The sequence below is a fragment of the Microcebus murinus genome, chromosome 6 (genome assembly GCF_040939455.1).
Source record: "Microcebus murinus isolate Inina chromosome 6, M.murinus_Inina_mat1.0, whole genome shotgun sequence".
In the NCBI taxonomy this organism is placed as follows: Eukaryota; Metazoa; Chordata; class Mammalia; order Primates; family Cheirogaleidae; genus Microcebus; species Microcebus murinus.
In genome coordinates this window covers 36,742,196-36,765,020 of record NC_134109.1, presented here as the reverse complement: position 1 = coordinate 36,765,020, position 22,825 = coordinate 36,742,196, and the positions used below count along the sequence as shown (strand labels likewise).

The 22,825-nt window shown below is 38.2% G+C and overlaps 1 protein-coding gene and 1 non-coding gene across 3 annotated transcripts in view; one reads left to right on the top strand and one right to left on the bottom strand.

Annotated features, from left to right (window-relative positions):
* Window positions 1-22,825, bottom strand: part of PPP2R5E (protein phosphatase 2 regulatory subunit B'epsilon) — a 153,151-nt gene that overhangs the window by 83,975 nt on the left and 46,351 nt on the right. The gene's annotated exons all lie outside the window — the stretch shown is intronic.
* LOC142871791 (small Cajal body-specific RNA 20) lies at window positions 21,828-21,959 on the top strand. Its single transcript, XR_012919978.1, has one exon.

The following is a 22,825-nucleotide window of genomic DNA, read 5'->3' as shown; positions in this document are numbered from 1 at the left end:
CATTAATATCAATTAATCCTACTGTCTATTAATTAATAATTTATAGTTGATACCAAAGATGTCATTAAACTTCTTTAAAAAAAAAAAAAGATTTAAAATACAAAAAAAGGAGTCGATCCAATGTTGCAATGCCAGCTTAGAGATGCTATTTTTGAACCTCAGTTGGGAGTTTTAAATATGAGACCTTAAGCTCCTGAGATTGACACAGGACTAAGTGAGTGCAGTGGAATGGCCTCTATTCCCAAGAGTAATAAAGAGTGTACATTTATAATTAAAGTCACAATCTGGGTAGTAAAATCCAGTGACGGCATGTAGTACAGCCCCCTAATTGTGGGGCTCTCCTAGGCTTTATACAAAGGATATTACTTAATATAAATTGAATACAAATGTAAGTCCACATATAAGGGTTGAAAAAATAAAAAATTCAAATTCAAACTATCATACTAAGAAAAATGAAATCCATTTGAAAGCCATGTTTCCTAGTGTATATAAAAACAGTATTGTTCAAGTATAAAACAATAAAGAAAGAGAAACTTACATGTGTATACTTATGAATATATGTAAAATGGTATGTATAATTGTGAGTATATGACTCCAAAATCAAAACTTGGAGAACAGAAATACAAAGATTTTAAAAAGGACAAAGAATGTGTCTGGAAAGCTTAACATTTTCAGAACAGAAACACATTTTAAAACACTGATGATGATAATAATAATATTTGATACTAGCTTCAGCTAGGATATTTACAACATCTCACTTCTTTGCTCCTGGTTTCCTGGCCACAAAACATGCGTTTCAAGGGTAGGAGTTCTGAAACCTAAAGATATGCATGCTTACAGTGCAATTCTAAGCACAGCCTCTTCCTGAATCTTGATATATTATAATTCAACATTCTGTGTCCGATATTATACCCTAGAGCTCAGCCACACATGCCACTAGGTAATACAAACCTTTTCTCTTCAGCTATACTGAAAATGACTTTCTCTTTCAGAAAATAAGTTATAATAACCCTATCTTCTACTTAAGGAACCAAACTAAATATGACAAATAAGAGTTGGCCTTAATAAGCATAATAAAATTAAAACTAAGCTTAGCAACGTAAGTCTATTATCTCAAGTCTGTCAGTTGTAATCCTAAAAAAAAAAATCACAGAAACATTTATGATGTCAAATCAATTAGATTTCTTTCAGCCATAATTTAGAACTTGGAAAAAACTGGAAACCCATTCTGCATTCTTCCAGATAGCCTAGGCTGACCTTTGAGCCACACACACATGGACTTTGCAATCAGGGGGCCTGGGTTCTAATCAGACTCCAGCGTGTACCAGCTGGGAAATCTGGGGCAGTGTAGTGTAACATGTAACAGTTAAGACAATGGGCTACAGAGTCAGCCAGGATCCAAAGTTGGCTTTGCCTTTCCTAGCTGGGAAATCTCAGTTGAGTCTTGGGGCCTTAATTTTCTCATTATGTAAATGAAGGCATAATAACAGAACCTACCTCACAGAATTGACTCAAGATTGAGTATATAAAAATAAAAACACATAGAAGAGTGTCTGGAACACATTCAGTGTTCAATATACTTTAACTGCTAAAAATTCTTGTTAAAAAGCACTGCTTAGTCTTAGTATCTTTTACAAAATGAGCCTAAGAATAGTAGCTCTGTCACAGTGAGAGCACCAGGGTTTTATGAGATAATACATAAAATGTTTCATACAATGCCTACAGTATGCAAAATGTTCAATAAATGACAGCTTTTTAAAAAAATAAGCAAAGAACAATATAAATTACTGATACACACAGGGTTTTTCCTTTCTTTTCTTTTGTGTCCAGTTGTGTTAAGCCATATTTGAAGAAAATAATATTGAGCTTGACCTTCTAATATCCAGTGAGATTACTTCAAAATAAAGTTGTAACTTGATTAGAGGAAAGGTGAAGATGCTGACTCAATAGGTGAAATGACTCAGCTGTCAAGACATGCATCAGCAAAGTGTCAAAACCCTGGAAGGTGAAGAGTTAGCATTTGGATAATGAATGACAAACTGAGTGTTTTGGGGACAAAGAAGCAAGACCTTATGAAGAGGCCGGGCGTGGTGGCTCATGCCTGTAATCCTAGCACTCTGGGAGGCCGAGGCGGGCGGATTGCTCCAGGTCAGGAGTTTGAAACCAGCCTGAGCAAGAGCGAGACCCCGTCTCTACTATAAATAGAAAGAAATTAATTGGCCAACTAATATATATAGAAAAAATTAGCCGGGCATGGTGGCACATGCCTGTAGTCCCAGCTACTTGGGAGGCTGAGGCAGGAGGATCGCTTGAGCCCAGGAGTTTGAGGTTGCTGTGAGCTAGGCTGACACCATGGCACTCACTCTAGCCTGGGCAACAAAGTGAGACTCTGTCTCAAAAAAAAAAAAGAACTTATGAAGAGTTCAACAATCTGGATGAGCACTGCCAAGACCAGAATACATGGAGGTCTCAAACATCACCAAAGCTGCTTCCGATGTAATCAGATTTAGGGAAAGTTTGTAAAGGTAGGAAATAAACAAGCAATGTTTGACAGATTTGTCCTGCAAATCTAAATTTTAAATTAATATCATACTCACAGATGTTAACACTTATTTTAATTTACACTTTACAAGTCCTTTACAACATATTCAAAACAGACATTACTGACCTCCCACTAAAATGACATAAAATACTGAACCCACTTCAAAGTATTTCATAAACCTTTTTTCTTTTCCATATACCCTGTTATTTAAAGAATTAAGGTCTCAGCTAAAATTCTGCAAACTTTTAATAGTCTCCTAGAAGGCTTCAGGTTAAATCTGGAAAGAATATGACAGGTAGTTTTAACCTTCCCAGAAGTATTTATTTAGAATCTAGTATGTTTAACTTAGTAATTATTCATTCCACAAATATTTACAGAACACTTTTTATATGCCAGGCACTAGACTAGGTCTTAAATATACATTACTGAGTAAAACCAAACAAGATCCTAGCCTTCATGAAGTCTACAGACCAAATGGGAAAAAAATCTAATTAAATGGTCATATAAATAAATATAAAAAAGGTACAAAGTATTATAAGGGCATATATTATAGAGAATGAAAAGGAAATGGTATCTGCCCTCAAAAAAATTTACAGTCCAGTGGGAAACAAGATTCACAAACATAAATAAGAGCAAAATATGCAATTAAAGTACCTAAATTTCATGCACCAAGTTCAGAGACAAGACAGGAAAAGGCAATTGGTGAAGACATGCAATGTTCCAAGCTAGAGTCCTTGCATGTAACTTCTCACTGAAATCTAACAAAAATCCTGCAAGGTAGAATTAATAGTCCCATTTCACATGTAAGAAAACTGAGACTGCAAGTTGTATTTTCGTGGGCCAGTGGCTAACATGTAGAAACAGCTTAAATACAAAGAACCAGAAGGCATGATAATTTTACAACAAAATGGAATCTTTCCTCTACATTTATTTGGACAGATATATGTTGGCAGCAGAAATGTAGAGAAGAGAGCAATGAATATGTCCTCTTCATCCCCTACCTCCTTGTTTATAGCCCACCTCTAACCCCTCAAGACACATAGTAATTTCACCAGAATCACAACCTGTATTGTTGACATTTTCACACTTAAAAAAAAATAAATCTGCCTTCCCCTCTGCTAATGTCATAGTGGTTATCCTGAGTACTAAAGGGTAATGGGTTATCCCTAGGAAGAACATATAACTATTAATATTATCATAAAAACTTCATGGTAACAATAACAAAATGGTTTCATCCAATGGCCTCATTTTAACAATGGGAATTTCAAGCATAAAATAGGCAATTTAGAGCCCCTCCGTGACATCTATTCTACTATCAAAGAAACGTAAGGCAAGACTTTATTAACAGATCTTTTTATTTTAAAAAGGCACCTTAATAAATACAGAAAATGTCTTGTTTAAAGTTTTAACAATTTTCATTGCTTGCTTATACCATTAACGCACCTTGATACCACCATGTTGAATAAGCAATAGTTTACAAGCCACTTCTTACACCTCCCTGAAGTCTGAAGACTCAAGATTTATCAAGCATTGCATGCAGATGACACACATCTCTTTGAAAAAAACCAAGTGGGGCTAGTTCACGAGAGACTGTTCTGAATGACATTCATCTAGAATTCAGAAACTCTCAAATTACATAAATTAGTAAAAGTATACACCAGGTTCTCTTTGAGAACAAAATGTATGCGTAAATATGTGTACGTTTCAAGCTTCTGATGAAACCAGATGTTTTATGTATAGACTGTCCACAAATCCAAATGGCTCAGAAGAACCCTGGTTACACAACGTCTCAATTTTTCAGAATCTACCCTCTATTGAAAATATCATGGTCTCCTACAGACCATCTGCCCTTTTAGGATCCTGAACACTATAAACAATGTCAAAAGATACTTGTTAATGAATGAATGAATAAAGCAAAATAAATAAGTTACTGAGGACAGGTCAGGCATAAAAAAAAAACATAAGAATTCTAAAGAACCATTTCCTGTTCCACAATAAATAGTTCTTTCTAAAAACCGTGAATGAGTCATCCTTTCCTAGTCATATCATGTATACATAATAATAGTAAAAACTTAGTAAGCACTTTAACTCTGTGGCAGCCACTGTTTAAGCAGTTTACATGCATTAACTCCTTTAATCCTCTCCACAATGCTGTGAGGTAGGTATTATTATCCTTATTTTACATACAGGAAATTGAGTAAGTTTAGTAACTTGCTCACCATCACACAGCTGGAAAGGGGGCTCTGCTGAGCTTTAGACCCAGGCAATCTGGCACCCGTATGCTATACCACCTTTGCTAAAGAGTACTGAGAGCTGGCGTATCACTAATGATCATTTTTATTTTCATCTAATACCATCTGGGAGGGTTAATCTCCCTAATAGACTCCTTAATATAGACCAAAGTACCAAACAAACAAAATGCAACTGCCAACTACTAGTGGTTACACAGATTCTGCCACTGCTTAGTTATTTCTTTTTTTTTTATTTCAAAATATGAAAGGGGTACAAATATCTTTGTTACCTGGACACCTTATATAATGCTTAAGTCAGGGCTTTTAGTGTGCCCATCACCAGAATAGTGTTCATTCTACCACATGAGTTTTTAACTTACTTTCTTCTATCCCCATAGCCTTTACATCTCTTTGTGCTCATGTATGCCTATCATTTAGCTCCTATATATTACAGTGTACATGTGGTGTTTGTTATTCATTACTGAGATACTCTGCTTATGATAATGGCCGCCAGTTCCATCTAAGTTGAATACAGCTTCCTTTCCCCAGTTTATGTTATTGTCTGCTTTGTCAAAGATCAGTTGGTTGTAGGCAGACGATTTTATTTCTGGGTTCTCTGTTCTGTTCTGTTGGTCTATGTTTCTAATTTTATACCAGTACCATGCTATTTTGGTTACTATAGCCTCATAGTATAATTTCAAGTCTGATAATGTGATGTCTCCAGATTTGTTCTTTTTGATTAAGACTGCTTTGGCTATTCAGGCTCTTTTTTTGGTTCCAGATGAAGGTTAGGATTATTTTCTATAGATCTTTGAAATATAACACTGGTATTTTGATGGGGATTATGTTGAATCTGTAAATCACTTTGGGCAATATGGACATTTTAATGATGTTGGGTCTACCAATCGAAGAGCAAGGGATATTTTTGCATTTGTTTGTGTCATCTGTGATTTCTTTCATCAGTCTTTTGTAGAGATCTTTCACATCCTTAGTTAAGTATATTACTAGGTATTTTATTTTCTTTGTAGCTATTATAATGAGTCCTTCATTTGACTTTCACTTTGACTGTTTTTAGTATATAGAAATGCTAATGATTTGTATACATTGATTTAGTAGCCTGAGACTTGAATTTATTTATCAATTCTAGAAGTCTTTTGATGGAGTATCTAGGATTTTCTTGAGTATTGTATTGAACAGAAGTGGTGACAGTGGGCACCCTTGTCTTGGTCCAGTTCTTAGAGGGAATGCTCTCAACTTTTCCCAGTCAGTATAATATTGGCTGTGGGTTCATCACATATAGCTTTTATTATTTTGAAATATGTTCCTTCTATGGCTGGTTTGTCGAGAGTTTTTATCATAAAAAGATGTTGGATTTTATCAAATGCTTTTTCTACATCTACTGAGATGATCATATGGTCGTTGTTTCTGCTTCTGCTTATGTGATGAATCATGTTTACCAATTTGTGTATGTTAAACTATCCTTGCACCCCTGGGATGAAACCCACTTGATCATGACAAATTATCTTTTGGATGTGTTGTTGAATTCAGTTTGCTTTTATTTTGTTGAGGATTGCTGCATCTATGTTCATAAGGGATATTGATTTGTAGTTTTCTTTTTTTTTTTTTTTTTTTTTTTGAGACAGAGTCTCACTTTGTTGTCCAGGCTAGAGTGAGTGCCGTGGCGTCAGCCTAGCTCACAGCAACCTCAAACTCCTGGGCTTGAGTGATCCTTCTGCCTCAGCCTCCCGAGTAGCTGGGACTACAGGCATGCGCCACCATGCCCGGCTAATTTTTTATATATATATATCAGTTGGCCAATTAATTTCTTTCTATTTATAGTAGAGACGGGGTCTCGCTCTTGCTCAGGCTGGTTTTGAACTCCTGACCTTGAGCAATCCGCCCGCCTCGGCCTCCCAAGAGCTAGGATTACAGGCGTGAGCCACAGCGCCCGGCCTGTAGTTTTCTTTTTTATTGTATCCTTTTCTGGCTTTGGTAACAAGGTGATACTGGCTTCATAGAATGAGGTAGGGAGGATTCCCTCCTTCTCAATGTTATAAAATAATTTCTGTAGGATAGGTACTAGTTCTTCTTTGTAGTCTGTTAGAATTCAGCTATGAATCCATCTGGTCCAGGGCTTTTTGTTGGGAGATTTTTTTATTACTGCTTCAGTCTTGCTGCTTGTTATTGGTCTGTTCAGAATTTCTATTTCTTCCTGATTTGGGTTTGGTAAGTTGTGTGTTTCCAGGAATTTATCCATTTCCTCTACATTTTCTAATTTGTGTGATTAGAAATTTTCATAGTATTCACAGATGATATTTTGCATTTCTGTGGTATCAGTTGTAATGTCTCCTTTTTCATTTCTGATTGAGCTTATTTGAGTCCTTTCTTTTCCATTTCTGGTTAATTTGTCTAATGGTTCTTGATTTTGTTTATCTTTTCAAAGAACCAACTTTTTGTCTCGTTGAGCCCTCATTTAGTTCTGCTCTGAGCTTTGTTATTTCTTTTCTTCTATTGGCTCTGGGTTTGGTTTGCTCTTCTTATTCTAGTTGCTTGAGGTGAGATATTAGGTTGCTAATTTGTGATCTTTCTGTCTTTCTGATGTAGGTATTTATGGTCATGAACTTTCCCCTTAGGACTGGTTTTGCTGTATCTCATAGATTTTGATACCTTGTGTCCCCTTTGTCATTCAGTTAAAGGAATCTTATGGTTTCCATCTTAATTTCATTATTGACCCAAGGATCATTCAGCAGAAGGTTGTTTAATTTCCATGACTTTGTGTAGAATTGAGTGTTTCTCTTAGAATTGGTTTAATATTTAAAAGACTCCTTTTATGTTGGTGTTAAGTATCTCAAAAGATGATTCCAAGTCCTCTCTGACCTTCCAACATTCTCCTTTGCACTTAAGCTGGCTTACTTCAAAGACTTCAACATTCTTTCTTTGGATTTAATTTACTTTTTAGAAAAATATAATGACACAGAGGTTTGGTTATTTCATTTTGTTCTAGAACACCTGACATTTGTTGACCCCTCCTAACATTTCATAGGTGAGTCTAACTTGTATTCAAACCTGTATTATCACCAGCATAGCCTAAGGTCAAGAAGACATTCGGATACGTTGAATAGCTTTCAGCTGGTGATGGACTTAAGGGAAGCATGAGTAGGACAAGAAATAAATGAAAGATAAGACATTTTAAGCAGGAACACCATGCAGGTGAGAGTGAGCATGTTAAAGGATATGAGAAGATATGCACGTTCAGGGCATAGGAGATAGCTGACAGGGAGTAGGTGAAACCAGAGTAAGAATTAGAACATACCTGGCCATGAAGGACTTGAAAAAATGCAGAGTAACCTGGGTTTCATGTGGCCGACCAGACAGAAATGTTGGACAGGAGTAAACACAACAAAGAAGTGTTTTAGAGAGGTTTGAAGGGAAGTAGTCAAATTATCAAAAACACTGTCACCAAACCAAGTGAGAAGAGTTATGAAGGCTAGTGGCAGTGGAAGAGTGAAAGAAAAAGAATATTAAGATACATTTAGAAGACAAGAAACTAAGGGATTTTTTTGTTTGTTTACACTAGATATAATGGAAAGGAAAAAAAGTTAATGATTACTAATGTTTCCAGGTTGGGAGTATGATGATACTGCTGATAAAAATGAAATCACCCAGACAGAGAAGTTAGTTTGTCAATAAAGTTCGTGAATTATAGTTCTGGGGACAATGGAGTGTGAGGTAACTCCAGGACATCCAAGGGAGAAAAGATTCAAGATAGAACTAGAAACAAGGGGCTAAATTAGAGAGTGGAGATTCCAGAGTTTTCCCATAAAGATGAAAGTCAAAATCAAAGAAATAGATAAGCATGACCCAGCAAATGGAGAACTAAGAACATGGGGCAGATAGAGACAAGATAAAGAGGACTCAACAATGAAGCAAAAAGCTCAGTGTGGAAAAGACAAAGAACCAAGATGATGAAGTGTCCCCAAAAACAAGAAGCAATGCTTCTAAGCCATTTTCCAATTCTTAGAGTGTATGACAGCTATACAAAAGTAAAACCTTCTCCTGTAATGTTAAAGAAATTCCCTTAATGCTAATGAGACAACCCAAACAGCTCTGTAAGTCCGAGAAATACCTGATGAAGTCAAAGACTCAAGAGGCTGAAACAGGGCTAGCTATAATTTGCTTTGAGTGTGGATTTAATTAAATTAAGGGGAGTAACAGGAAAAGGGGACACGATAAGGGAGAAAAATCAAGCCCATTCAAGAAACTTGGGAATTTTAACCCACATGCATTTGATTTTAATATTAAATTTTAATTGGTAATGTCAGAAAAATTGCAATAGAAAAGCCAAGGTGAAAAGAAAATAGCAAAAACTGAAGAGAAGGAGCTTGGATTTAATTCCAGATGCAGTAAGGAATCATGACAATATAAAAGCCTCAGGCAGACATGTGTGTAAGGTTTGTATTGTTTAAAACTGTGGTCCTCAACCCCGAGGCCATGGACCTGTTAGGGACAGGACTGCAGAGCTCCTCTGCACCCCCATCCCCACCTCAATCCATGTAAAAATTGTCTTCCATGAAAATTAGAAACCAGGGGGCCACACAAGAGATGAGCAGTGGGCCAGTGAGCAAAGCTTCATCTGTATTTATAGCCGTTCCCCATCACTCGCATCACTGTCTGAGCTCCATCTTGCCCCAACCGCATACCCCATCCCTGGTCCATGGAAAAATTGTCTTCCATGAAACCCATCCCTGGTGCCAAAATGGATGGGGACTGCTGGTTTACATGATCATTCTGGTCACTATAAGTTAAATAAATGGAAAAGAGGCAAGGTAACCAACTAGAAGACTTTAATTACAAAGGAGGCTACTGCTATAGCGTCATGATAATAACTAAAGACAAAGTGGACAAATTAGAAATATATATTGGATGTGGAACCAACAATGCTGACAGAAAGTATTCTGAGGGGAGAGTATGGAGGCGAAAGGTAAGAGACAGAGAGGAATCAAAGATAACTATTGGTTATCTGGTTTGAGTGCAGAAAGGGAAAGCAGAAGGAGCCCTTAAAAGTCCAATACTCACAAATTTAGTGGAGGAGGAAGAGCCAGCAAAAGGAATTAGAAGAAACAGCCAGAGGTAGAAAGAAAAACTAAGGCTGGGCACAGTGGCTCACACCTGTAATACCAGTACTTTGGGAGATCTAGGTGGAAGGACTGCTTGAGGCCCGAAGTTTACCACCAACCTGAGCAACACAGTGAGACCCTATATCTATAAAAAAAAAAAAAAATTTTTTTTTAATTATCCAGGTGTAATGGAGGCTGAGGTGGGAGGATTGCTCAAGCCTGGGAGTTAAGGTTGCAGTGAGCTATGATTCTACCACTGTACTACAGCTGGGACCTGGGCAACAGAGCAAGACCCTGTCTTTAAAAAAAAAAAAAAAAGAAAACCTGAATAGTGTCACAGGAGCCAAAAAAAGATTATGTTTCAACATAGACAAAGTGGTCAAGTTGTCAAATGCTGCTGAGAGACATTTGTCTATTTGGAGGTGGCCTTGACGAGGGTAATTTCAGTGAAGTAGTGATAAAGGCAGTCCTACTCCCCCCATCGACATGACTCATCACTTCTTTACTTTTTTTTTTCCTTAGGTCTCTCAGCTTCTGTTCCTGCCTTCAACAGCTCTTTGTCAAATTCAAACTTCCCTAGAGAAAGGATCTAACTGAAATAGACAGTCATTCTCATCTGTGTTGGGTAGAGCCTATGGGCCAGATTACTGCCTTGCCTATAGATGAGATGGTCTTGGGTCAGTTGGCCACACAATCCAATCATCTGAGACCAGTGCACATGGTACCACATGACATCCTTAGAAAGGGGTGTGTGGGCATAAGGGGGTGTTCTAAGTCCTAGTCTCTCTCCATCACACTTCACTAATATTTAAAACAGAGACCAATGAACATTTTCAGTGACAAAAATCTAAAGAAGCTTATCAATTATAAGCAGTTTACTTTTTCTTGGGATAGGTATTCAGATGTTCAATATATCACTGTTCTTTCTGTCTTAAAATTAGTTTACAAAAATTATTTATACTCTTTCAACTTGGATAATACATTGAAAACAGTGACAGTTTTTAGAGAAAAAGACAACAAAAAAATTTTTCCAAGTATGAAGTCCCAATGTTTAATATATTTAATGACTTAAAGGGAAAAAAGCTTCTACATAAAAGTGTTTTTTTAAACTTTTATGACAAAATGTTGTAAGATGCAAGAAAGACACAGTTTATAGTAGCATGCATTCATCCCCTATTAAAAAGAGGAAAAAAGTTTCCATCCAAAAACATTCGAGCCCTATAATTTTACCCCACACGAAAGCCAAGCTAAAACGAAAAAAAACATCCAAAGGGAAGTTTACAGTGGAAACTCTGACAAATGCTTCGCTATAGTGTCATGAACAGCACTGCTGTTGTATGCATGTGTCTAATATACAAACTTAAATACATACATTCTTCATTTCAAGTAGTAGCCAAAAAAATAGAGGATTATGATACCTAAAGCTTATACTTGCCATTGATGAACATAAACAAAAAATTAAAACAATAAACAAGTGAAATCAGAATACTCCTCAACAATGCGCTCACATTTGAAAGTACTAATAGAAAGGATGCTAAATTTACGTTTGTACCCAAAAGTTTTAAGCATTCTCAAAGTGTATTATTTAGTTTAATGATCCTAAGAAACCTGCAAGCCACACTGACTAGGTTTGATACTCATTTTATAACTGAGAAACCCAAATTATACCAAAAATACATGATTTGCTCAAAATTATACATATTTTAAGTAACAGGGACCACATTCAAGTCTACGTCTTGTAGGCTACAAAAAGATCATTGCTCCTTCCACTTAAGTTTATGTTAATATATCCTTTAATAAGGTGGTGTCAAGCTGAATTGGCTCAAATATCACATACCATATTCTGACTTCTAAACCAGACTCTATTATTCACCCAAGCAGTATGTAATCATTAGATGATTATCAGTTCTGAGGTATTCGATGCCCTATACTTGTGTATTGTTAGAAAGCCAATTTTGGCAGTTAATTTAGTATGTTGGTGTATTATTTTTCTTAATGAGCATACAGAACTCACTATTGACTACTGGTGGTCACTGTTCTTCCATCCTTTCTTAGAATGTCAAGTGCTTCCAAATCCATTAACAATTAGTAGTCATAAAGTAATCTACACATTATTTATTCATGACATTCATGAAGAAGATCATATATGGAACACAAACTTAACTAAATAAGAAGCTACTTTATTATACCTGACCAGTGTCTACAAACAGCTGAAAATTAAGAACAGGATGAATCATTTTACTATGAAGTATTAGAGTCTGTTTGTCTTATAACTTTATTGCGTGTGTGCGCACGCACGCGCGCACGCACACACACACACACAAATCCAATATATCTTCATTTTTAAATGGTTATTTACATGGACCAATCTCCGTACTTCCCACTTAATTCATGGGCTATTCTCAGGCGTGTCCTTCATGAAATCCTCAATATCACCTAAATACTTGGATTATAGCCACGGAGTATTACCTTCTGTACCATTTCATAAAGAAGAAAACCACTCTCATTTAAAAATTAAAACGGCATACAAGAATACTACTATGTATACTTCATATCTGCCTCAGCCAAACTCAATACACCACCTAAAAGCAAATGTGCGATGCAGTAACATTAAGTAATATAAATAACCACCATTTACTGATTACTCAATACATTCCAGGAACTACCAACTTGCTTGAATAAAAAAAAAAAAATAGCAGCTAACATTTATTGAGCCTTTATAGTGAGCCAGGCAATGTTCCATATGGTTTACAGAAATTATCTCACATCACCCTTTACAAATGGAGAAACTAAGATACATAGGGACTAAATATTTCACCCAAAGTTACACTGGCAGTTAGGGAGAAACCCAGCACCAGTGCTGCTGTTCTGTCTTCCTCGTGCATAGTCAAATAGGCTAATTTAAATAAGGTGCTTAGAACAATGTCTGGCACATGATAAACACTCAATAAATACTAGTAGTTATTACCACTGTTATTCAATCTTTACAATAATCATATAAAATAAAAACAGTGGGGAAAAAATGAAGAAAGCAAGAGGAAATGGGAAAGACAGAAGGAAACAGACCAACAGGCAATACCACCTGAATAAAAAAGAAAGTCAAAGCTTTGAGAAAGAATGACCAAGTTAAATAACACCTAGAGAAAGGTTTTATTTTAATCTTTATATTAAAATATCTTTGTCTATCATTTTACTAATTCAGTTTTGAAAAAGAAAAGAAAGGCAGGGACAGAGAAAGTAGATGGGAAGGAGAGGGAAAAAGGGAATAAAAAGGAGAGAAAGAGAAGTTAGATACATTACCTGTAAAACTTAACTGCCAAATATATGCAAATACTAATTTTAAGGCAGGCCCTTTCAAAGAAATGTATGACTGTAGGGTAGCCACAGGTCACTAATCTATATAATACAGGATCCTACTGAAAAAGGTCTAAATAAAATAGTACACTGGAGTTACAAACCCGAAACTCCACATAAGAGAAACCCTGAATTCCCACTGATACTGCTCTTAAGCAAAACATGGGCAAATGAAGCAATGATTCAGCTTTGGGATCCTTCAAATATTCACTTGAGGCTGCTTTTCCACTTCAAATGGGGAAATAACAAAAAAGACATAGCTAAACTTCATTTACTACTTGCTTCATTTAATACTTGGTCACCTCCTAAAACTACTAATAAGAAAACCAAAGAAGGAAAAATTGAATAAAGGTTTTTATAATGTAGATTTCTATCCTGTAGAACCAAAGACTGAGATTACTTTCAAATGACTTGCTAAACATCACAACTTTTGGTCCTTGACAACCTATAATACCCAACCTCTATTTTTTGAGAATGCGGAAACTGTAACCCAGAGAGGTTAAGTTCAATAAAGTAGCAGAACCATTTAGGGGAAAGCAAATGCACACTGGAATCAAACACACTTGGAGTAGAATCCTGGTTCCCTCATTGACTAAATGCTTCCTCAGTTTCTTTATCCAGAGCTTTCTTATAATTTATGGCAGATGATACCACCAGGCAAAAAATACATTAAATTCTTATCATTCTCTATTAAATTAAAAAAATATAAAAGTAACAGGGGGGGCGGAGCAAGATGGCAGACAAATAACACCGCCAGACAGAGGATCTCTGCAAAAAAGACAGATTCTAGCAGAAATTAGAGGAAAGAAGCAAGAAGACGAGCATACAGCAGACAAGGGCCAGAAGGAGGGGTACCTGAGACCCTTGGAGACTCCACGGGAGTAGGCTACGGAGGAGAACTGGAGGCTGAGACCACTGGAGCAGCCCTGAGACCAGTGGCAAGGGTAGGTGGATTTGCTGTTTCCCCTCCCCTGCATTTGGGACTGCTGGTGGGCTCCCCAGCAGGTGGAGACACCTGCGGCAGCCAGCCAGAGACCACCGCCACCAGCCAGCGGTGAGCCTGTAGCAGACGTGGCGCCAGGTTCCCAACTTCCTCCGGGCACCTCCGTGTGCACAGACCCGAGCCGCGGGGCAGGCGCCATATTGCCTCCTCCTCCCCTCTGCCGACCCTACCCGCGGCTGCCCAGAGAGACAATACAGCAACCAGCCAGAGGCACCTCCAGGGAACAGGACCTTCCCGTTTGGGACCCTACACCTGACTAAGGGGAACTCAGACTGTGAGCTCCCTACCCGCCCGCCCTCCCAGGTGTTGCTGGCACCGTGTTCCCAGGAGAACGGTGCCCACTCAGAAGCTGAGAGACATAGACCCAGCTTGGGCTCCCTGTGGGTGAATCGGGACCGGAAATCCTCTCCCTGGTGGGGATACAGTTTGAACTCTGGGACCCAGAGGTCGGACCTGCAGACCAGATCCCCTGCACCCAGGGCTAGCATTGCCCGGGGCACAGAAGGGTTATACGTGAACAGCCTACTGAGGTGTGTGTGCCTCCAGGGGTGGATCGCAGTCCTAGAGGGCAACCCTCCTCCCAGGAGGAGGCCCTGCACCCAACCCAGGTGGCGTTCCTGTGCAGGGAACCTCCCCGCCGGCATCACAGTCCGGGGAGGCCTGGTGGCTTGTGGTCTGGCCTGCTGGCAGAGGCCCAGGAGTAGCTGCGGAGTTGGAGAGGGTGGAAAGAAGCGAGGCCCGCTCCAGACTGCGGGTCTCAGAAAGCCCCACCCCCACAGACTTTCTGGCTGAGCGGGACCATTCCAGCCCCGCCCTGACAGCTTTCCCTGGAAGCAGAAAACAGAACTTTGACCCTTGCTAACGGCCTGAGGGCAGGCTTACCCAACCCAGCTCCACCCAGAACAAGAGCTGTTAACAGGACAAAAAATCAACAGTATAGCCTGTTCCTCCAAGCAAACGCCACCTACTGACAGGGACGGCATCTTGCACAGCCTTTCCACGGCACCCACTGACTCAATATACAGGGAGTGGTCCAATTTCACCCACAGACACCACCTAACGCCTCAGAAACTAAACAAGGTGTGTGAATACCCAAACAATAACTTAAGGAAAGAAACAACAACTGATCGACATGGGAAGAAATCAGAGAAAGAACTCAGGAAATATGAAGAACCAAATGGAAAACACACCCCCAAAGAGGAGCACCAGCCCCCGAGAAACGGACACCAACCAAAATCAGGAAACCAATATGACAGAAGAGGAATTTCGTATGTGGATCATAAGAACACTCACCCAGCTGCAACAACAACTCAATGACCAACACAAAGAAACCTCAAAAAGCCTCCAGGATATGGGAAAAGAAATAGACACAATGAAGAAAAGTGTAACTGAACTCCTGGAAATGAAGAATCAATTCAAGGAACTACAAAATACAGTGGAAAGTCTCAAGAACAAGGTAGATCAAACAGAAGAAAGAATCTCAGAGCTTGAAGATAACACCCTCCAATTAAATAAATCAGTCACAGAAATAGAGCAGAGAAACAAGAGAAAAGAGCAAAGCCTACAAGAGCTGTGAGATTATGTGAAGAAACCTAATGTGAGGGTCATAGGGTTACAAGAAGGGGAAGAAGACAACACTCAAGGGTTGGACAAGCTGTTTGAAGATATAATAGAGGAAAATTTCCCAGGCCTTGCTCAAAATCTTGATATACAAGTTCAAGAAGCTCAGAGGACCCCTGGGAGATTCAACGCAAACAGGAAGACGTCACGACATGCAGTCATCAGACTGACCAAAGTATCAACTAAAGAGGCCCTTCTAAGAGCTGTAAGACAAAAGAAGCAAGTAACATACAAGGGAAAGCCAATTCGAATAACATCAGACTTCTCTAATGAGACTTTACAAGCAAGGAGAGACTGGGGCCCCATTCTCACTCTTTTGAAACAAAACAATGCCCAGCCTAGAATATTATTCCCTGCAAAACTAAGCTTCGTATATGAAGGAGAAATAAAAACATTCTCAGACAAGCAAAGGCTCAGAGAATTCACCAAGACAAGACCAGCCCTACAAGAAGTACTTAAAACAGCGTTACGCACGGAACATCATAATAATAACCCACGAATATAAAAACAACCAAAACCCAAAGATATTAAAGGCCAGATATTACAATGGCTCAAGACAGAAATCATAGCAACAACACCCAACCCAACAGAATAATCAGTAATCTACCTTACCTATCAGTTCTCTCAAAAATGTGAATGGCTTAAACTCTCCACTCAAGAGACATAGGCTGGCTGAATGGATAAGAAAATACAGGCCAAGTATATGCTGTCTTCAGGAAACACATCTAACCTGCAAGGATGCATATAGACTAAAAATCAAAGGGTGGAGATCAATATTCCAAGCAAATAGAAGCCAAAAGAAGGCTGGTGTGGCAGTTCTAATTTCAGACGATTTAGTTTTTAAACCAACAAAAGTAGTAAAAGACAAAGAGGGTCATTATATAATGGTGAAGGGCACAGTCCAACTAGAAGAGATAACAATTTTAAATATATATGCACCCAACTTAGGTGCACCCCGATTCATAAAGCAAACCTTACTGGAGCTAAGCAAATGGATTAATAGCAACTCCATAATCGCCGGAGATTTCAACACCCCACTGACGGCACGAGACAGATCCTCCAAACAGAAAATTAATAAAGAAATAATGGACTTAAACAAAGCTCTAGAACAATTGGGTCTGACAGACATCTACAGAACATTCTACCCAAAATCCACTGAATATGCGTTCTTCTCATCAGCTCACAGGACATTCTCTAAGACTGACCATATCCTAGGACACAAAGTAAATCTCAAGAAATTTTAAAAAATAGAAATCATACTATGTACCTTCTCAGATCACAGTGGAATAAAACTAGAAATCAACCCTAACAGAAACTCACATTTCTACATAAAAACGTGGAAATTAAACAACCTCCTACTAAATGATTACTTTGTAAATGAAGAAATCAAGACGGAAATAAAAAAGTTCTATGAAGAAAACGACAATGGAGAGACAAGTTATCAACTCCTCTGGGACACAGCTAAAGCAGTTCTGAGAGGAAAGTTTATCTCCATAAATGCCTATAACCAAAAGACAAGAAGATCACCAATAGACAATCTAATGAAACGACTCAAAGAGCTGGAAAAAGAAGAACAGACCAACCCCAAACCCAGCAGAAGAAGTGAAATCAACAAGATCAAATCAGAACTAAACGAAACTGAAAACAGGGAAGCTATTCAGGAGATTAATAAAACAAAAACTTGGTTCTTTGAAAAAATAAACAAAATCGACACACCATTGGCTAAGCTAACGAAAAGCAGAAAAGAGAAATCTCTAATAAGCTCCATCAGGAATAAAAAAGGAGATACCACAACTGATCCCAAAGAGATACAAGATACAATCTATGAATACTACAAAAATCTTTATGCACACAAACTAGAAAATGTGGAGGAAATGGACAAATTTCTAGAAACACACAGCCTCCCTAGGCTCAACCAGGAAGAAATAGATTCCCTGAACAGACCAATCTCAACAGCTGAAATAGAAACAGCAATTAAAAATCTCCCTAAAAAGAAAAGTCCCAGTCCAGATGGCTTCACACCTGAATTTTACCATACTTACAAAGAAGAACTTGTACCTATCTTGCAGAAACTATTCCACAACATCGAGAAGAACGGAAACCTCCCCGACACCTTTTATGAAGCGAATATTACTCTGATACCAAAACCAGGAAAGGATGCAACAAAAAAAGAAAACTACAGACCAATATCCCTAATGAATATAGATGCAAAAATTTTCAACAAAATCTTAGCTAACCGAATCCAGACACTTATCAAAAAAATAATCCACCACGACCAAGTGGGCTTCATCCCAGGGATGCAGGGATGGTTCAACATACGTAAATCTATAAATGCAATTCACCACATAAACAGAAGCAAAAACAAAGACCACATGATTCTTTCAATAGATGCAGAAAAAGCTTTTGACAAAATTCAACACCCTTTCATGATACGAACACTTAAGAAAATAGGCATAGAAGGGAAATACCTAAAAATGATACAAGTCATATATGACAGACCCATAGCCAACATCATACTGAATGGGGAAAAATTGAAATCATTCCCACTTAGAACTGGAACCAGACAAGGCTGCCCACTATCTCCACTTCTGTTCAACATAGTGCTGGAAGTCTTGGCTACAGCAATCAGACAGGATAATGGAATCAAAGGTATCCAAATAGGGGCAGAAGAGATCAAACTTTCACTGTTTGCTGATGATATGATATTGTATCTAGAAAACCCCAAGGATTCAACCAAGAAACTCCTTGAACTGATCAATGAATTTAGTAAAGTCTCAGGATACAAAATCAATACACAGAAATCAGAGGCATTCATATACACCAACAACAATCTAATTGAGAACCAAATCAAAGACTCAATTCCCTTCACAATAGCAACAAAGAAATTAAAGTACCTAGGAATATACTTAACCAAGGACGTAAAAGACCTCTACAGGAAGAACTATGAAACACTGAGGAAGGAAATAGCAGAAGATGTAAACAGATGGAAATCCATACCATGCTCGTGGATCGGCAGACTCAATATCATCAAAATGTCTATACTACCCAAACTGATCTACAGATTCAATGCAATACCTATTAAAATCCCATCAGCATTCTTCACAGATATAGACAAAATAATTTTACGCTTCGTATGGAACCAAAGAAGATCCCGAATATCAAGAGCAATTCTAGGCAACAAAAACAAAATGGGAGGCATTAATATGCCAGATATCAAACTATACTACCAAGCTGTAGTAATTAAAACAATATGGTATTGGCACAAAAATAGGAATATGGACCAGTGGAACAGATGTGAGAATCCTGATATAAAACCATCCTCATATAGCCATCTAATCTTTGACAAAGCAGACAAAAACATAGGCTGGGGAAAAGAATCCCTCTTCAATAAATGGTGCTGGGAAAACTGGATAGCCACCTGTATAAGGCTAAAACAGGACCCACACCTTTCACCTCTCACAAAAACCAACTCACGCTGGATCACAGACTTAAACCTAAAGTATGAAACTATTAGAACTCTAGAGGAAAAAGTTGGAAACACTCTCCTAGACATTGGCCTGGGCAAAGAGTTTATGAAGAAGTCCCCAAAGGCAATCACAGCAGCAACAAAAATAAATAAATGGGACATGATCAAACTACAAAGCTTCTGCACAGCCAAAGAAATAGTCATGAAAGTAAACAGACAACCTACAGAATGGGAGAAAATTCTTGCATCCTATGCATCCGATAAGGGACTGAAAACTAGAATATACTTAGAACTCACGAAAATCAGGAAGAAAAAATCAAATAACCCCATTAAAAAGTGGGCAAAGGACTTGAACAGAAATTTTTCTAAAGAAGAGAGAAGAATGGCCAACAAACATATGAAAAAATGCTCAACATCTCTAATCATCAGGGAAATGCAAATCAAAACCACAATGAGATATCACTTAACCCCAGTGAGAATGGCCTTTATCAAAAAATCTCCAAACAATAAATGCTGGCGTGGTGGTGGAGAGAGAGGAACACTCCTACACTGCTGGTGGGACCGCAAACTAGTTCAACCTCTGTGGAAAGCAATATGGAGATATCTTAAAGCGATACAACTGAATCTACCATTTGATCCAGCAATCCCATTGCTGGGCATCTACCCAAATGATCCAATGACACTCTACAAAAAAGACACCTGCACTCGAATGTTTATAGCAGCACAATTCATAATTGCAAGGCTGTGGAAACAGCCCAAGTGCCCATCAATCCAAGAATGGATTAATAAAATGTGGTACATGTATACCATGGAGTACTATTCAGCTCTATGAAACAAGGGTGATATAGCACATCTTATATTTTCCTGGTTAGAGCTGGAACCCATACTACTAAGTGAAGTATCCCAAGAATGGAAAAACAAGCACCAGATATATTCTCCAGCAAACTGGTATTAACTGAGTAGCACCTAAGTGGACACATAGGTACTACAGTAATAGGGTATTGGGCAGGTGGGAGGGGGGAGGGTGGCGGGTATATACATACATAATGAGTGAGATGTGCACCATCTGGGGGATGGTCATGATGGATACTCAGATTTTTGGGGGGGGGGGGAAATGGGCATTTATTGAAACCTTAAAATCTGTACCCCCATAATATGCCGAAATAAAAAAAAAAAGAAAAAAAGAAAGTAACACACATAACTAGAAGACCGGGAAACTCTGGTCGACGATGACCAAGCTGGCTATCATTTTTCAGACTTTTGGTGTCAGGGTCCTTCACGTTCACAATTACTGAGAAACTCAAAGAGCTTTTTTTTTAATGTAGGTTATATCAATCAATATTTATCACATTAGAAATTAAAACAGAATTTTTGTTTTTTTTGAGTCAAGAGTCTCGCTCTGTTGCCCGGGCTAGAGTGCCATGGCATCAGCCTAGCTCACAGCAACCTCAAACTCCTGGGCTCAAGCAATCCTCCTGCCTCAGCCTCCCGAGTAGCTGGGACTACAGGCATGTGCCACCATGCCCAGCTAATTTTTTCTATATATTTTAAGTTGTCCAACTAATTTCTTTCTATTTTTTTAGTAGAGATGGGGTCTCACTCTTGCTCAGGCTAGTCTTGAACTCCTGAGCTCAAACGATCTGCCCGCCTCAGCCTCCCAGAGTGCTAGAATTACAGGCGTGAGCCAACACGCCCAGCCAAAACCAAAAATTTTTAAATATTAATTCATTTAAATAGTATAATTGTAAATATTTTTTAAAAACTACATTTTCCCAAGATGAGACCAATGGCTCATGTCTATAATCCCAAATACATGGAATGCTGAGGCAGGAGGATAGCCTGAGCCTAGGAGTTCTAGGTTACAGTGATCTATGATCACACTACTGTACTCCAGCCTGGGCAACAGAGCAAGATCCTGTCTCTAAAAAAATTTTTTTTAATTAAGAAGTTTTTTAAATTTCTGAAAAGCTATATTTTCCCAAAAAATTAGTGAGAAGAATGGCACAATTTTTACATTTTTATAAATTTCTTTAATGTCTGGCTTAATAGAAAGTTAACTGGATTCTCAAACCCACTTTAATTTCTTGCAATTGCACATATCATGAAACTTCTGGAAAACACAGTAGACTCATGAGAGAAAGAGACTGAAAGGCATATAATGACTTAGTATTATTACCAAAAACCTCCCAGATCCCTGAAAAAGTCTCAGGGACCTTCAGAGAGCCCCAAAGCATACTTTGAGAATGACTGATCTGGGATATGAAGTACACACTTAGAATCCATGAGAACCTGACTCCATTGCTGACTTACCCTGATAGGAGATTAAATCACTTAACCTCCTCTAGATCCTAATCTCTTTCTCACTAAAGAAAATACTAAGAACAGTATCTGTCTCCAGTCTGTTATTCCCAGACTTCATAATAAAGATGAAAACACACAGAGACATAGTCTGAGCTCTGTGGAAGATTAATTTCTCTATAAAGTCAACTTCTAAGGCCTCTCTCCCATGGGATTGTGGAGGGTCCCTTTCCTCCTCTGTCAAGGGTGAAAGCCAAGATCAGCCCTCGAGGATCATCGTCAGAACTGCTGCAAGCCAGGCAGCCTTGTTTTTCGACCTCAGACGCTTATAGTTTAAAATTCTTTTTCAAAAAGTAAGTCAATTTCTCATATACTATTCAGGTGAAAGCTCCACCTGTCTGTCCCTGAACATTCCCTTCTGTTCACTCAGCACCTAACTCAACCTGACAGGTTTATTTGCCCATACTTAGAATAAAGACACTGAACAACCTACCTTAATTCTTTGGTACAGTAAAAGTAAGAGGTGGCTGCCTGTTTAGTTTGGTCTGTATAACACCTAGCGCTGTACTGACACCAAATTAAAGTTCTTTTTGACAAACCTTAAACTAAAAAGGATAGTCTTTGAAGATAGAAGAGCCAGAAAAAAATCCCCCCTGAGCCATCAAGCTGAGTCCCAATTAGGGAAATAAAACTGATAGGGAGAGAAAACAAATAAATACAATCGAAGATTCTGTTAAGCCATATGAAACTAACTGCCAATTTTATAGATCAAAATGGCCAAACATTGGCAATTTCATCAGGTTCAACCTAAGAGAATTCCTTATTTTGTTAATAGCACTAAGGCTAATGGTGTAAGTGGCAACAAAGAAAATTGGTCCTCAAACTTGAATGCATATGTGGGAACACTTTCCACAGAGAATTTTTGCTTCATTTTGTTTTACTTTTTGTTATGTAAATATTAAAATATACTCAAAAGTAGAAAGGACAGTATAATAAACCCTCGCGCACTTATCACCCAGGTTCAATAATGATCAGCTTTTTGCCAATCTTACTCCACAGATAATTTTAAGGAAATCTATTTCTAGATTTTCTTATGTATTCCTTCCTAAAACCCATCAACCTAAAATTTTATCTGTGATGGAGCTTCGAGTCTTCCTTTTTCAGCTCCCATTTCAGAATCTTCCTTCTCCCCCT